The sequence below is a fragment of the Bidens hawaiensis genome, unplaced genomic scaffold (assembly GCF_021521415.1).
Source record: "Bidens hawaiensis isolate Kalapana, Puna unplaced genomic scaffold, B.hawaiensis_p1.1 tig00003653_1, whole genome shotgun sequence".
NCBI classification, from domain to species: Eukaryota; Viridiplantae; Streptophyta; class Magnoliopsida; order Asterales; family Asteraceae; genus Bidens; species Bidens hawaiensis.
In genome coordinates this window covers 1,898,187-1,913,530 of record NW_027491209.1, presented here as the reverse complement: position 1 = coordinate 1,913,530, position 15,344 = coordinate 1,898,187, and the positions used below count along the sequence as shown (strand labels likewise).

General features: G+C 34.5%; 1 pseudogene; it reads right to left on the bottom strand.

Moving 5' to 3' along the window:
- Positions 1 to 1,999: 1,999 nt before the first annotated feature.
- Positions 2,000 to 11,892, bottom strand: LOC143624085 (putative receptor-like protein kinase At2g23200; annotated as a pseudogene).
- Between the last annotated feature and the right edge of the window lie 3,452 nt (positions 11,893 to 15,344).

The following is a 15,344-nucleotide window of genomic DNA, read 5'->3' as shown; positions in this document are numbered from 1 at the left end:
CAATCTCTATTAAGAGAATCCCACATGTATTGGAGGAGGATAAAAAAAGTGTGAAAAATTCATCTATTAAACTCCACCAAACAAAAAAGAACAGTTATTCAAACATTCCAAGTCAAATCCCAAAAAACCCCACAATAACTCAAAAGCCATAAATCCTAAAGCCCCTTCACCATTCTTTAGCGAATCACTTGTTATAATGCTACTATGCTAGTATGTATATATGTATCTACACGCCTACGGTGGAGATTCTTGCCGGCTGCCCCTTAACCATTCTTTTCCACTCTCATTTCTCCACCACCCCTTAAGTTTCCATATTCTTTTACCCAATATAGCAACCCCTACCCACTCACCCACCCCACTCACCCACCCATGCATAATAAACACCATATATACACACACTCCCTCTTATGGCTAATCTATCATCAATGAGTCACATTAGTGGCAGCTTATGCCTCATGTTACCATTGATGTTCATGATGATGATGGTGGCTTTCACCGAGTCACGAAACATGGCCCCATCCACGTCGGGTTTCATGTCCAAGAACGATGACAATAGGCCGGTTCCTACGTTGGAGTTCTCTAAACTAACACCGCGTTCTCAACCGTCAATAAATGGTCAGCAAGTTCGCGATGAGGTATATCGTTTTGCAAGAAAAGTTGAAGCTTATAAGGCAGCTTTAACTGGTCCAAGCCCAAAGGGTAGAGGACACAAGTGATTTAGGTGTAAATAGGTTGTTTTTATCGGTTGAGATAACAGTTTTAGTGAAAACCTTAACTATATGTTTGTTGTGATCTAGACATTTATGATCGTGTTAGTGTTGATAAATAGGCCATGCTTATTTGTGCACGGTTTTAAGAATCTACATGCTTGTTCGTGTAGTATATGATGTGTGTTCACAATATCGTAATTTGTATATTATTAGTCAAGTTATATGTATTTGGCTATTTAATTTGGTCCAAGACATCTTCCGACGTAACCCGTATAATGGTTCAGGAATACCATTCATCCTTTTTTTCCTTTTATGTTTTAACAACAATTCTTAGATTTTTGAGGATGAGCACATCACAACTTTAAGTTTTGTAAGATTTGAACCCAACTATTTGGTTGTGAGGCACACGCAATACTCATCGAATGCTTAATTTGTTTTCTTTTTCTAACTGCGAACTAACAGAAGTCACGGGAATCCTACGTGGCATTCGTGAGTACACATATAGCTACTTGTTTTAAATGCTAGAAAGATTCTATGAAATAACAACAATACATGTATTAAAGCATCTATTCAAATCAAATGGTTCATACTACGAAAGAGAATCGAATAAATGCTAAAAACTACGTACAATATAAAGACTTAGTTATATATTGAAATTAATCTGAAACATCCAGATAACTAGCTAATTTGATATTTATGATTCTTAATATGCTGTCCCTTTAATCTTTATTATGTGATAGTGCTAGTCCCTAGTCAATGACTTGAAAATTATTATTTTTATGTGATCTGTCTCTTGTGTGGTGAGTTATGCGTTTGATAATTTAAAAAACTTCCGTAGAGACTGGGCCATCGTGAAAATTTACACCAAAACCTACGGCTTAAATTTTTTATCGCCTTCGGTCCAAAACTTTTTAAAGATTCTCGGGAATGGCCCTGGGAATAGATTATATCATTGAGTTGTGTTATGTAACAAGTTGAAACATGACACTTTAAAATAGGTTAAATGTGCTCGGGTCCAAACGGATTTACGCGTTATATTTGTTTTTATAGCGGCTACTGGTGACAAGTTGCTTGTGATGGCAGCAGTGACAGTCGTAGTGCCATTGGAGGTGGTAGATTTAGCGGTGGCCATGGGGTAGGTGAAAATGATGATGGTAGTGACTGATAAAATGATGTAAAAGTGTATACCTTCCAAAAGTAATATGCTAGACACAATATAACATAAATCAAATCAATATTGCCTAGTATATACCTATAATGTTCATGATATTATGACTTAAGACCGAGACTAAATATTGACAAAATCATAGTGCAGGAACATATGACAAATCAATGCTTATTACAGAGTAAACTCACTCAAATTAAGTAGCACTGGGAAACAACTTGGCTTCATGGGTCTCCATTCTCCAACTAGGAAAACACTTGGCTTCCACTCGGATAATTTGCATCGTTCACTTGAGAATCATCATCGTTACATTTAGAAGGCAAGCGATAAATCACTGACGTCGATAACTGTAACGATGTATTCATGATGCTATCTTCACCGACCACCATTTGTTGAAGCTTCAATGCGTATATTAAGTCCCATAACACATCAATCATACCTGGCCTCTCATCTCCGGTGTTCTTTAAACATTTCTCAACCGTTTCCAAATACTTTATTAACGAATTCGGGTTTATATTATCCACAAGATACGGGTCTATTATATTCTTCACTTTCCCATCCATTATATGTTTGATTGCCCAGTCAGCCAAGTTTGCTTCTGCTCGAGGAAGTGTGTTGTCAAGTGTCGGCCTCGCGCATAGCACTTCAAGTAAAACGACTCCAAAGGAGTAAACATCTGATTTTGAAGTCAGTTTCATGCAACTTATGTATTCCGGATCCAAATACCCAAAACTCCCTTTGATATATATCCCGCTAATTTCCTCCACGTTATCCAACAGAGATATCCCAAAATCGGCCACTTTAGCGATATAGTTTTCATTAAGCAATATGTTTGTTGACTTAACATCACCATGAATTATCCCAGGTTCTGAACCCGTGTGAAGGTAATGTAATCCTCGGGCCACACTAATGCAGATCTCAAGCCTCAGACTCCACGAGAGCTTCATGCCTTCTTTATTCGTGCAGTATAAATGTTCTTGAAGGGCACCCTTTTCCATATACTCATACACGAGTATCATCTCAGATTTCTCATCACAATACCCAATTAAAGTTACTAGATGTTGGTGTCGTATCTTCGACAAGACCGTAATTTCTGTCACGAACTCTGGACGACCCTGCACATGTCCCTTTTCGCCTCGTTTCACTGCAACTGTCCTTCCATCAGGAAGAGTTCCTCTATAGACCTTCCCGAATCCACCTTTTCCAATCACCAACTCCTCATCAAAACTAATTGTTGCTTGCAGTATATCGGCAAACTGGAACCGAAGGTTAAGATTCAAATTAGCAATTGGTGGCGGGGGTTTAATGCTAAAGTCGATATTTATGTTCGTGAATGAACTCTGACCACATGATGCCACCGTGTTATATTCTGTTTTCGTCCCTAGCCCCAGCTTCGTCCGGTATTTAAACACTATTAAGCCTCCTATTAACGAAACAAGCATCACAACTCCAACCACAATGTACACTTTCTTGCTGATCTTTCCACCGTTCTGAATATCACGGACACCCGAATTCTTGGGAATATCGCCTACACCCGAATTCTTGGGAATATCGCCTACACCCGAATTCTTGGGAATATCGCCTGCACCCGAATTGTTCAACAACTCCATGATCTCAAGCCCGAACAATAACACAGGTTGACTGTTACCAGGTATCGCTCCGATACTAACATTCACAAACCCAGACTCAACGGAATCCATCACAAAATCATAATAAAAGGGAATTTGCGGCTTTTGTACCCTTTCAATCGGATTTATCTCCTTCTTATAGTGGCTGTAAATGATAAAATTGAAGGTGCCTTTAGAATTATTGACGGCTGTGCTTATAATGTCGCAGAAATGAGCTCGAATAAGGTACGTGACGTTCTTATTAACCATAAAATTCCATGTGATATTATTCACCGACGAGGAATTGGGCATCAATGTTTTTGCTGTGCTGTAAACATCATCAGGAGCATCGTATCTGGTTGCGTAAAACTGGTTGTGATTAAACGTGCCTGGGAAAGTTACGTTTTTCCCTGGCTCGGATTTAAAGATGAAGGGATCATCTGGTATCCAGTTTCTTCTTAATGTGTCACGTTCTACGTCAATGTTCGGTCCACCAACGTTAATTCTATAAATTGGGTTGAAAGCATAAGATGATGGATGATATGTTATCCTTTTCACCAATATATCCCACGGATGATATATGAGGTGAAGGGGCGACGCGCATGAACGGTGTTGTGAAAGCTTCAATGGCGTTTACGAAAGCAGAAGATGAGCCACTAGAGGGTGTGAATTCAATTATGAACTTTCGCTGTTTTCCAATTGGTTTTTAATTACCCACATTAAAATTCGATAACAAAGAGAACCCAGAAACTGAAACATCGAATTTGGAATCAGATAATTCACTTCCATTATAAAAGAAAGAACGGGGAAAAATGGAGGTTTACCATCACGAAAGTGTTGATTCGAGTACATACCATGATTTCTCAGTGAAAACTCTTGCAGTGTGGTAAATTTCCCACGGGTTGTTATTTACAGCCTTGTGGCTACCGGAGAATGAAAAGGTGGGGTTCTTCCCGGTTAAAGTGATATTAGAGTTTGATCCACAGTTAATGAAGTAGCGGTCCGGTAAGACATACTGTGACTGTGAAGAAGCAATTGAGAGAGTAAAGAGAAGAAGAATGATGAGAGAGGACATTGAGTAAGCATGTGAAGAAATTTGGTTCTAAAGATATTAATGAAGAGGAAGAAAACACAAGTTGCCTGGATTTTGTCATTGAAGATAACTTTTATTTTTGTCTCATATATTGAAAATTGTACTATTCTAACTTTTATTTTCAAATTATAATATTCTAACTTTATTTAAAATTATACTATTCTAACTTTTATTTTCATATATATAGACAAACTAGTTTTTGGCCCGCGTGTCACGCGTGTTACTTTAGAATTTTTTAAACAATAGATTATATAAGTATATGAATTCATTGTTTTCTTCTAAAATTTGAACATGTTCAACTTTAGTTTTTCATCTTTTTATCTCCTGTTTATATATTAATCTGCTTAAATTTTGACACCACTATCAAACAATCATAATCCTGAAATTCATATTCATACAATAAAATATACACTCTATAATAATCATTTTCTTCTTCGTTTGTCAAATGTGACAATCATTATGTATAGTAATTCAACCCAACAAAATCCATTGAATTTCATGTTTGTTGTTATTATTGTTGTATTTCATTTTCATTTTGTTGAGAATTTTAATTTTTTTTAGTTCTATTAAGTTTAGTTTAAGATTTTTAGTACGTTTGTATGGTCTTGTTGTGGCGTACTTGTTTTGTCCTTAATTTATAGTTGGGTTAAAATCTAAGTATAGTTTTTAGGTTTATTTATATTAATGAGTTATATATTAATCTGCCATGTAATAAATTAATTGACAAAAGATCCATCTCTCTGAATGAACATATCTACTGAATATGCCGATCTATAAAAAAACTACACGTCCAAACTTTGTTAACCAAAATCATTCACTTATCTTTACATAAATCGACCAAATAAAAACAAAATTGAATATTATTATCATTATGTCAGCATCACCACAAGTGTCGTAAGTCATTCAGTTGGGTTATCAACTAAAATATGTTATAACACGTTTCATGAAAACAGCTTGCGCCTAACCTATGTGAGACCTGCGGAAATTAACACTTAAACGGGTCAAGAAGCTGAAATCAACCTGTTCATTACACAATATTTCTTGGTAAAGATGTTACCTTTACTTGTAATATATCAACACTTGAGCATGGTCTTGTATTCGCTTCTGTATACACATCATCTAAATCAAACAAAAAAAGTCATTTGAAACTCATGAAGCTATTTAAATATTGGGTTCAAGTCATAACTTATAAGTTCTCTGTGAACATTATACAAAACCATAAAGGATTAACCAATCAAAGTGGGTTCAAATACAACATTAGTATCAACATATACATAAAATTTAAATAATATATCTGAAATATGTGAATCTAATTCAAATGAACATGTTATCCTTGCATGCAAATAATCTTACTCGAAACTCTTCTTCTGGTGCCTAAAATCCAGATCCGACACTGCCTTCTAGTGGTGCGATACATGGTTTAACATATTATAAAAAGTTGTAAGTTTCAAAATTTTGGAGTTTTCTATGTTGCGCTGCGCGCCGCCAAATTAAGTTCCATTGTTTCTATTGCTGTTGTTCCGCCTTCAACCTAATTTGCAACATGAATTAGTGAATTTTCACTTTATACATACGTATGCATTATCTATGCACATACAAAAGAATAAGAAAATCTAAATGAGAAATTACATCTAATATGTATAAACCTTCTATACAAAATATAGTAATATAATATTTAGAATTCAAATAAACAAACATAAATGAACATTCATGAAAATAAAACAATCGAACAAAATATGTGCTCATGTTCGTTCGTTTAATTAAATGAACACACATTTTTTGTTCAAGTTCATTAATGAACTTGCCGCCGAACATCAAACTGTTCACTAAATGTTCGGTTCAATTATATGCCTATAAAACACTAATTTACTAATATGTATAAAATAACAACATTAATGACTAAATTAATTAACTACTGTGTATCTTTCATATCTGTATTGAATGTTACTTTGGATTATACAAAAAATACCCTTTGAGCCATTACCCGTCTCTACCGTTAGGGATATTGTCATTTTACAACTTCTCAACATAAACGAAACCAAAATGATAGTTTGATACATGGGCGGGCTTTAAACTGAAAACTGACATGAAAGACTTATGCAAATATGCTAAAGAACAACAGATACACTGTAAAGTTAATTACTTGATTCTCTTCAATTACTTTTCAATGTTTGGTTACAACGATTAAAACGATGATCTCACTATAACGAATGGTTTCAGTTGAGTTCGCGGGTCAACTGAAGGCCCTAACTTTAAGTGTGTCATTTGAAGTTACATTTGTTATAATAGATTCACTATAAATAGCTATAAGAAGATAGATAAATAATTAATATTAATATTGACACAACACATGTACATAAATAATGTTAATTTCACCCATCACTGTAATTAAGCATTACGGTAGAAATAAGTAATTGTAAACCTGACAATTTTGATAAAGTACTTAATAGTTATTTTTGTAGAATGTCAATAGCATAGCTTACCATATAATAATTTTGAAAGCTTCCTCCCCGTTGATAAAACCGAACAACTGCAAATGCAAGATCCTTCACGGGCCAATGTGCAAATCTTCCTCCCAAAGTTGTGTACCTTGCAAATAAATGAAAAACATATATAAAAGAATTGTGTTGGTATGTATTGAGCACGTACAAAGATGTATTCAAACACCTAAAGCTTAATAAAATAAATGTTCAAATTTTGAGAAAGCATATAAAATGTGTTTAAATTTTTCTACCATCTGATTCAATTTTGTTGTCCAAAGTACTGATTTTTTGTTAGAGTTAGGTTTAAAACAATCACAATAGTATCCATTGCAGGCATCTATATGCAGGAAATAGTGGGGAGACATTTAGAAACCCAAATCAGATAAATGAGTTAACAATATCCTTTGGAAAAACTAAAACCCATGTCCAAACATAATCAGGTTGTCAAGTTAGGTTCAGTCTATATACAGGTAACAAATGGGTGGGTCAGACGGATTTGGTTACGGATCAAAAGATGATAAGTTTTTGTGGTTCGAATTGGTTTGTCTGGTCACACGTTTTGTTCAAACTGAAATCTTCTTAGAAATAACCAAGTGTATTAATTATGTGTAGAACTAATTAATTTATTAGTTATGACGTCTTTGACCATAACACTTTATTTGTTTTACAAATACAATTATTTGATAAATATATATGAACATTAGTTCCATGTGATAGCAAAAAATTAATCAAACAGAAAAGAGTTTAATATCAAGTTTATAACCAATAATGTTTATATAAGCGTAGGAATGAATAAATATATACCAATTACGTTGTTCTGTTAGATAAATTTATAAATGTTACTTTTATGTTTTACTTGCATATTATATACGTAGATTATGAAAAGTGACAAGGTTTTGTTGTCCAACTCAATGACCTAGCTACCTTATAACTCTAGTAAGAACGGAGGAATCAGGAGACGGAGGCAAAACATTTCGTTTTTGTCTATGCACCAGAATCGTATTAATCGCAGGAGGCATGAGAGCGGGTTCTATTTTCCATGGAGATACTCTATCTGGACAAGGAATGGAAGACGTTTAACAACCCCTGACCCGAAACTTTGCACTCTGGACATCAGCATATCGTTAAACCAAAACTATTTAAAATCTTTATTCTTTGTGGCATTTTATCGAACACCTTGCGGGCTTAAAACTTATCTATCAAGATTGTTAAGTTACATGTCCAATTGTTTACCAAAACACTATGTTAACAAATATTGATCCATCTGAGACAAAATAATTTGCAATCAATAAAAATCAATATTGGTTTTCAAGTTTATGCAAAATATGATTTATCAAAAATATTGAGATGTTCACAGGTTGTCACAGTTGAGAAGGAGACTCACAACTGATGGTGTTGTAATAGGCCTGATCGTAACAAATACAGATCAAAAGATAAAACATCAATGGTATCAATTTACCTGGCGTTGTACACAAGGCCCGTTTAAATCTGGATGAGCAAAATGAATTGGTGATGGACACAGCGCACGTCGTTCACAAAAGGAACCCCGTTATTCACATCGAACCCAATCGGAGGTGTTGTACCCAAACCGTCGTTCGAATAGACTTCCGAAATTGCCATCGTCTGAAACCACCGTTCGAATCACGTTCTTTCCGGAGAAGAAAGGAATTTATCAGAATTGGTTACCGGAGAAGTAAGGAAGTCATCGGAAAAAAAGAGTATAATATCAATGAAGACCAGAATTCCAACGATTACCGCCGGAAAAATAAGCAGGGAAATTCCGATATCCACCGGAATTCAAACGATTACCTCCACAGTTCCAGAGTTTTGGCCGGAATTGAGGTATAGGGTTTTGTTAATTTGGGGTGATAGGTGGCTGAGAGGCAGGGTTCGGTACAGAGAGAACATAACAGAGAAAGGATTAAGGAGGTGTTATGACCCATTTAAGTGTATCCGGGTTTCCTAAGAATAATGACCCGCGAAATTTAAACCTTAAACGGGTTAAATCAATGAGAATTCACCATTTTAAAATCAAGTAAATTTGATGGTTTCAAAAAAAGGGGAAGCGACCACATCGCGACATATAGGATTTTTGGGTTTTCGCCGGTCAAATTTCTCATACATTTCGTTTTGTTAAAATTTTCCATTAAAACAAAAGTCATAAAGACCAAACTACCTTGTGTACATAGAAAACGAGGAGGTAGCGGGTAAAGCTAACCTTAGTTTCAACAAAAAGACAAAACGCATGATAAACACTGAGCACAAAGTTGTTTGGTGTAACCTTTGAAAATAAAGGACGAAAAATGTAATTGTGTATTGTTTTTATTACACTACCTTTTATGACACAAATCAAATAATTTTTCCTTCAAGAACCGCTCCAAGGCTCCAATGAAGTTGCTTTTATCCATATGAATCCCATATGAATGCTAGGTGAAAGAAAGAGGGAGGTGAAAGAGCGAGAGTGTGGGACGCCGAGAATTCTAAACATGTTCAGACAAGAATTTTAAGAGGGGAGGGGGGGGGGGGGTTGAGGTGGCGTTGCCTAGATAGTAAGACCGGTGGATATGCTCTAAGTTCTAACTTTTACAAATATTAAAGATAAAACGATTATGATTATTCAATACTTTTTATCTTATTGGAATATCATTTTCTTTGCACATTGAGTAGATTTGAAAGCCTACTAGTTAAATGGAATAAATGCATTACTAAAAGAATAATACGTAATCCAACTTGAATTTTATCATGTTATATTATTGTAGAAAACATGTGTTGTATGTATGCATGAGTTAATCATCTTTTTCATTAAGTGCCTAATTTTAGAATTGGAACTGTGTTAATAATTGGTTAAAACTAACTTTGGTTAACTTTTCTTTTAAGTTTAAGTACAATTACCTTTTTACCTTAAATGATTAGAGGAACCATTTGAATCTATGGCGTCGACGAAAGGGTGGAGTAGGGCGGTGCAGCGAGAGGTTCTTCCAGGAGAGTTCATCGGGGAGACCCTCCATTTCAATTGGGTCATGTTTGTTCATAGTGTAGTCTAGGAGGGTTTAGTGGATCGCATCCTAATTCAAAATGGTTGTCATATGTGCCACCCACGTAAGCGGTAAGCACATGCATCGTCACCCATGTTGCCATTACTTTCCAGGCCCACGTCATCATTTCCTAAAGCATTCCCCCCCTTTAAGACCAACTAACTAACGTCGGGTACTTCGAACGCGGTCACATTGGCTAAAGGTAGCCCCTAGCGGTCCACCTATTAAGGGATTTCCCGGATAAAATCCGACCCCATGTCCGCCAAATGACACGACAACGAGGATCCGGTAAAACCGGGTGAGAATAGGACTCGAACCCTGACAAGCGAAGGTCATCCATCATATTTCTCATATAAATTGATGATAGTGAGTGCCCCATTGAACCACATCCGATTTATAAAGCATCGTCTCCAAGTTTTCCATTCATTAGTAAATGTTGGGTAGTTTTCCATTATTTATTGATAGTGGGTTTAGTGTTTCCTTCATTTAATTTAAATTTCTGATATCTCACCGTCACCATAGTATTGTCAACAAAGAAAGAAAATGAGAGACCTAAAGTGACTAGAAATAACTTATAATTGTGAAGCCATAAGTTCCATTAAGCTTATAAATGGTTATATGTGGAATTTTTTCATCAAAATAGGAAAAGATAAGATAGCAAATGGTAGAGTGACATTTTATTTTGGTTTTTATGTGATCTGCTATTTGAAATGACGGATTCAAAATAAATTACAAATGTTGTAAGCTATAAACCGTAAATCAAACTTTCCGCAACAATCTTTAAAACCAACAACCGACACTATAGTCTATTTTTGTGTGTCGAGTGTGGTTTTATTCGACAAGTCTCTCGTATAAACCGTAAACCAAACCGTTAATTACGGTTTAAGTATTTTCAAACCGACCTACCAACATCTTTTAAATTGTGTAGAATTATTAATTATTAAAAAAATGATACTCTAAATACATTCATATTTTGGTCTAATTTGTACCATAATCAAACTAATCTCAATAATATATCATTATACTAATAATCATTATACTAATAACTAGTATCTAGTTGTGATATATTTATTAGAAACGCAGGAGATGAGCTACTGGAGGGTGTGAATACAATTCTGAACCTTCGTTCTTCTCCAATTGGGATTATAAAGTTTCTTATAATAGTAGAGTTTCCCACCTTAAAATTGGATAACAGAGGGAACCCAGAAACCGAAACATCGAATTCGGAATCAGATAATTCTTTTCCATCGTAAAAAAAGGGAGAAAAATGAAGGTTTACCATTACGAAAGTGTTGTTTTGGTCCGCTTCGAGTTCGTACCATGATTGCTTTGTGAAAACTCTTGCTGTTTTGTAGATTTCCTCAACCGGGTTGTTATTTACCGCCTTGCGGCTTTTTGAGATCAATTTGAAGGTAGGGCGGTTTTCATCTCCGATGAATGTTTTCCCGGTAAAGCTGTTGATATCAGAGTTTGATCCACAGTTAATGAAGTAGTTGTTTGGTAAGGTGTATTGAGACTGTGAGGAAACAAGTGAGACAGCATAGAAAAGGATGATGAGAGGGAAAGAAAGAGTGGATTCCATTGAAGCAGGTGAAGAAATAATAATTGGTTATAATGAAATAATAATAATAATAATAATAATTGGTTTGAAGGTGATTCAGTGTACAAGGAGGAAGAAGACAGCTTCTAGAAAGGTAGTTGACGAAGACTTTGTGAAGAAGAGGATCCAGTGGCTCTAAACGGATTGATGAAGAACAACAAAAGTCAAGTTGCAAGATTTTTGTTTTTAATGTGTTTTTATTTTTCAGCAGACAAAATGATTAACTTTATAATTTTTGTTTATAGTTAGTGTCTTAAGATTATGGTGATGACATAGATGTTTACTTAATTGTCTTTATTTAGTAATTTTATATTTATATTTATTGTGTTTGTATCAAATACAAGTGAAATTAACGTGTTAAACGTGACAATCAAGTAGAGTAATTATATATACAAATAGAGTAATTATGTAATTAAATCATAGAGTAATTACATAATTACTCATATAATTTCATTTGTACGTTAACTTTTTCCCCTATATTTATTAACATATAAAATTGCTACTTAGTTCATAGCTTGATAGAAGTCACTTAAGGCATTTAAAAATGTGTGATTGTTATAACTAAATCTTGTCGGTACAGACATATTAACCCATGTGATTGATAATTACACGACGATCAATTAAATAAAGTCTCTTTTAAAATGGGGCATGCTATACACAAGTTATCTCTAAGTTAATCCATATATACCGTTTCATTTGAAGATTCATAAAACGGTTAGTATGTTGAAAATATGTAATTTAAGCATCAATTGTGTTAATATAGTTTAGGTTCTTATACATTTTTTAAAAATGTTTTTGTATGATGAGTTGAGCTCAGAGTGCTAGTGGAAATCTGTTGCTACTATGCTTGGGCATAAGGCAAAATATTATGGGCTTCGGCTAAGGTTCGCTGTTGGTTGCTTGTTATGTCGAAGGGATCCTGACAATATGGATGGTCAGACTAACTAAGAAAAAGAGTAAATGACAGCAGCAAGAGTGCATATATCTCAGTTCGGTCGTCTTCTTCGTCATTGTTTTAGAATCTACAAAAAACTTTGTGTAGTTTTCATCGTCGTGCTTAGATCTTCATCTCATATAGCTCCATTCTATTTTATTTGTATTTGTCTTTGATTCAGCATGTTGGTGAATTTGTCTTGTTTAGAGTTGATTTGTTTAGTTCTTTTCTGTGGTTATTTGAAGGCCTATGATTTATCTTGTTAGTGGGAGGTCAGAATGTTGATAATTTTTTTTAAATAAACGTGAACAAGAATTTTGTAGGCCTATTTAGTTTGTGTTAGTTTTTTTTAAGGTTAAGTTATTGTGGCTTTTCCTCTATGAATATTGGTTGCTAGTATGATGTGAATTATGTAATGTGATGGTTTTATACATATACTGATAGTTTTTAACTATTGTTTATAAAAGTGCTTAATTCACTTACTTTAATAATAATAATAATAATAATAATAATAATAATAATAATAATAATAATAATAATAATTGGTTTGATGAGGATTCAGTTTACAAGAGGAAGAAGACAGCTTTTAAAAGGTAGTTGACGAAGACCTTGTGAATAAAGGATCTAGTGGCTCTAAACGGATTGATGAAGATCAGGAAAAGTCAAGTTACAAGATTTTTGTTTTTCTTATTAGTTTTATTTTCAGCAGAAATTAAAATGATTTTCAACTTATGTTCATTAGTTCATAGTTAATCTTTGTGAATTTTGATGATGACATATTTATTTAAGTTATTTTTATGGTTATTTTTATTAAGAATATAATCGATTAATGAAGTTTCTTAGTTAGTTGATCATAGAATTTTGTTGATGACATATTTATTTATAGAAGTCACTTAATACAATTGGTTCAATAATGTGTGTCTGTATTGTAGAATCCGTTAAAAAAAGCTATACAAACTTTTCACGACACCCTTACATCATAAAATTAGCATTATTCTATTAGTTAAAATTGTCATTTTCTCCTTTTCGTTGAACTGACTTGTCCACTCATCATTTTCTTATAATTTCAATTTTATAGTCCGTATACATAAAGGAACATGCATTTTCAATAGTCAGGAAATTAACTAATGATCCTAAATTAATATAAAAAGGTTGAATTAAATTTGAATACGGCTCATCGATACGTATTGGCTTAAGTTGGAAGGTGCAGATCAATTGGATACAAAATCAGCTGAAGATTATTTCAAATTTCTTTACTGAACAACTATTAAGTTTGCAAGTTACAAAGCTACGATTGTTGTATGGTAGCATCTCAGGGTGCGGTAGTGAAAAAAATACGAGAACAAAATTGCATCGAAATTTGAAACCAAAAACAATAAAAATATGAATCAATATCGAGATTTTTAAGCCATATCGGTTTTGTGTAAAATTAAGTGTGATCAAAACTAAAAAGTTGATCTAAAATGACTGATTAAACAAAAGTTGTCTCGTGTAACCCAAAAAATAAAGTTGTTATATATTTCACATCAATCGACAACTATATTTTTTTTTTGAAATCAGTCCCTATAACACCGAACTGGTACCATGTTGTTTGGTCGGTACTGTTAGGTATCGAACTGTACCCAGTGTTAGTCGGGGCGGTGGGATGGAAACTAGCGATTAATCAGGATTAAAAGGGATCAATATGGATTAGTTATTGGTTTGGAATTAAATGTAAGGGTTGGGATAAGATTTGTTATGTAATCGTTGATTTCATTATATTGACCAACCGAACACCTCTTTTTTCATTCCCTTATAATGGCTCATTTTATTCCACTTTTCATTCAAGCGTATCAAACATTACCTTAGCCTCAAAGACCGGTAAAACCCCTTTTTTTAATGACAATTCAAAATGAACTGTGGCACACTATATGTGCCAAGGGTTAAAAGACTTAAACTTACCTTATACTTTGGATGAGAAATCCTAGAACTAAGATAGTCGAAGAGGAGTTATGGGAAAAGTTTGAAATTGTGGTAAAATCTTGTCTATCTCTTAAGTGTGTTAGTGTAATCTTGTGTAAGTGCGGGGACCTAGTTGTCGCACTTACAAACATAGGGGGTTATTGAGTTAGTTTTCCTCCTATTTTTGTCTAACAAGTAATTGTATGGTTATAAATAGGGGGTTATTTGTAATCAAGTAAACACAACAATAATTTATTAATCAATACAATAAAGGTTTAGACTTGAAATCCTATTGTCTTCAATTGGCATCAGAGCCTAAATATCGATCAAGAAGCTTCGGCGGCGCAAGGCATCTCCGATCGAAGGTGAGTCCGGCGAGGAAGGCAATCACATCTGGTTGCGAGACCTCTGCGACGGGTTCTAAGATCGATCAAAGATCAAGAGCGGCAACCGGAAAGAAAGATTCGGAGTTCGTCTGATTTCCGGCAAGGTTGGAGTTTAGTCTCCGGCGTGGTTAGCGTCTAATCACCAACGAACAAGGAACGTTGATCGATCGTTCGGTAGGTTCAAGAAATTTGTTTCGGTTTCTTGAACGTGAAGCGTCGTGAAAAATCCCTATCACTGCGAAAGTTTTTTTTCGTTGGTCGACGGAAAGCAAAACACGTATAAGTGTAGTTTGTGATTAAATTGGTCACAAAAGTCAGAAGGATATTATATCCAACTTGTATTCTTTAGCAGAAGCAATTTTTTATATTTGAAGCTTTGCTGGGAGTTTG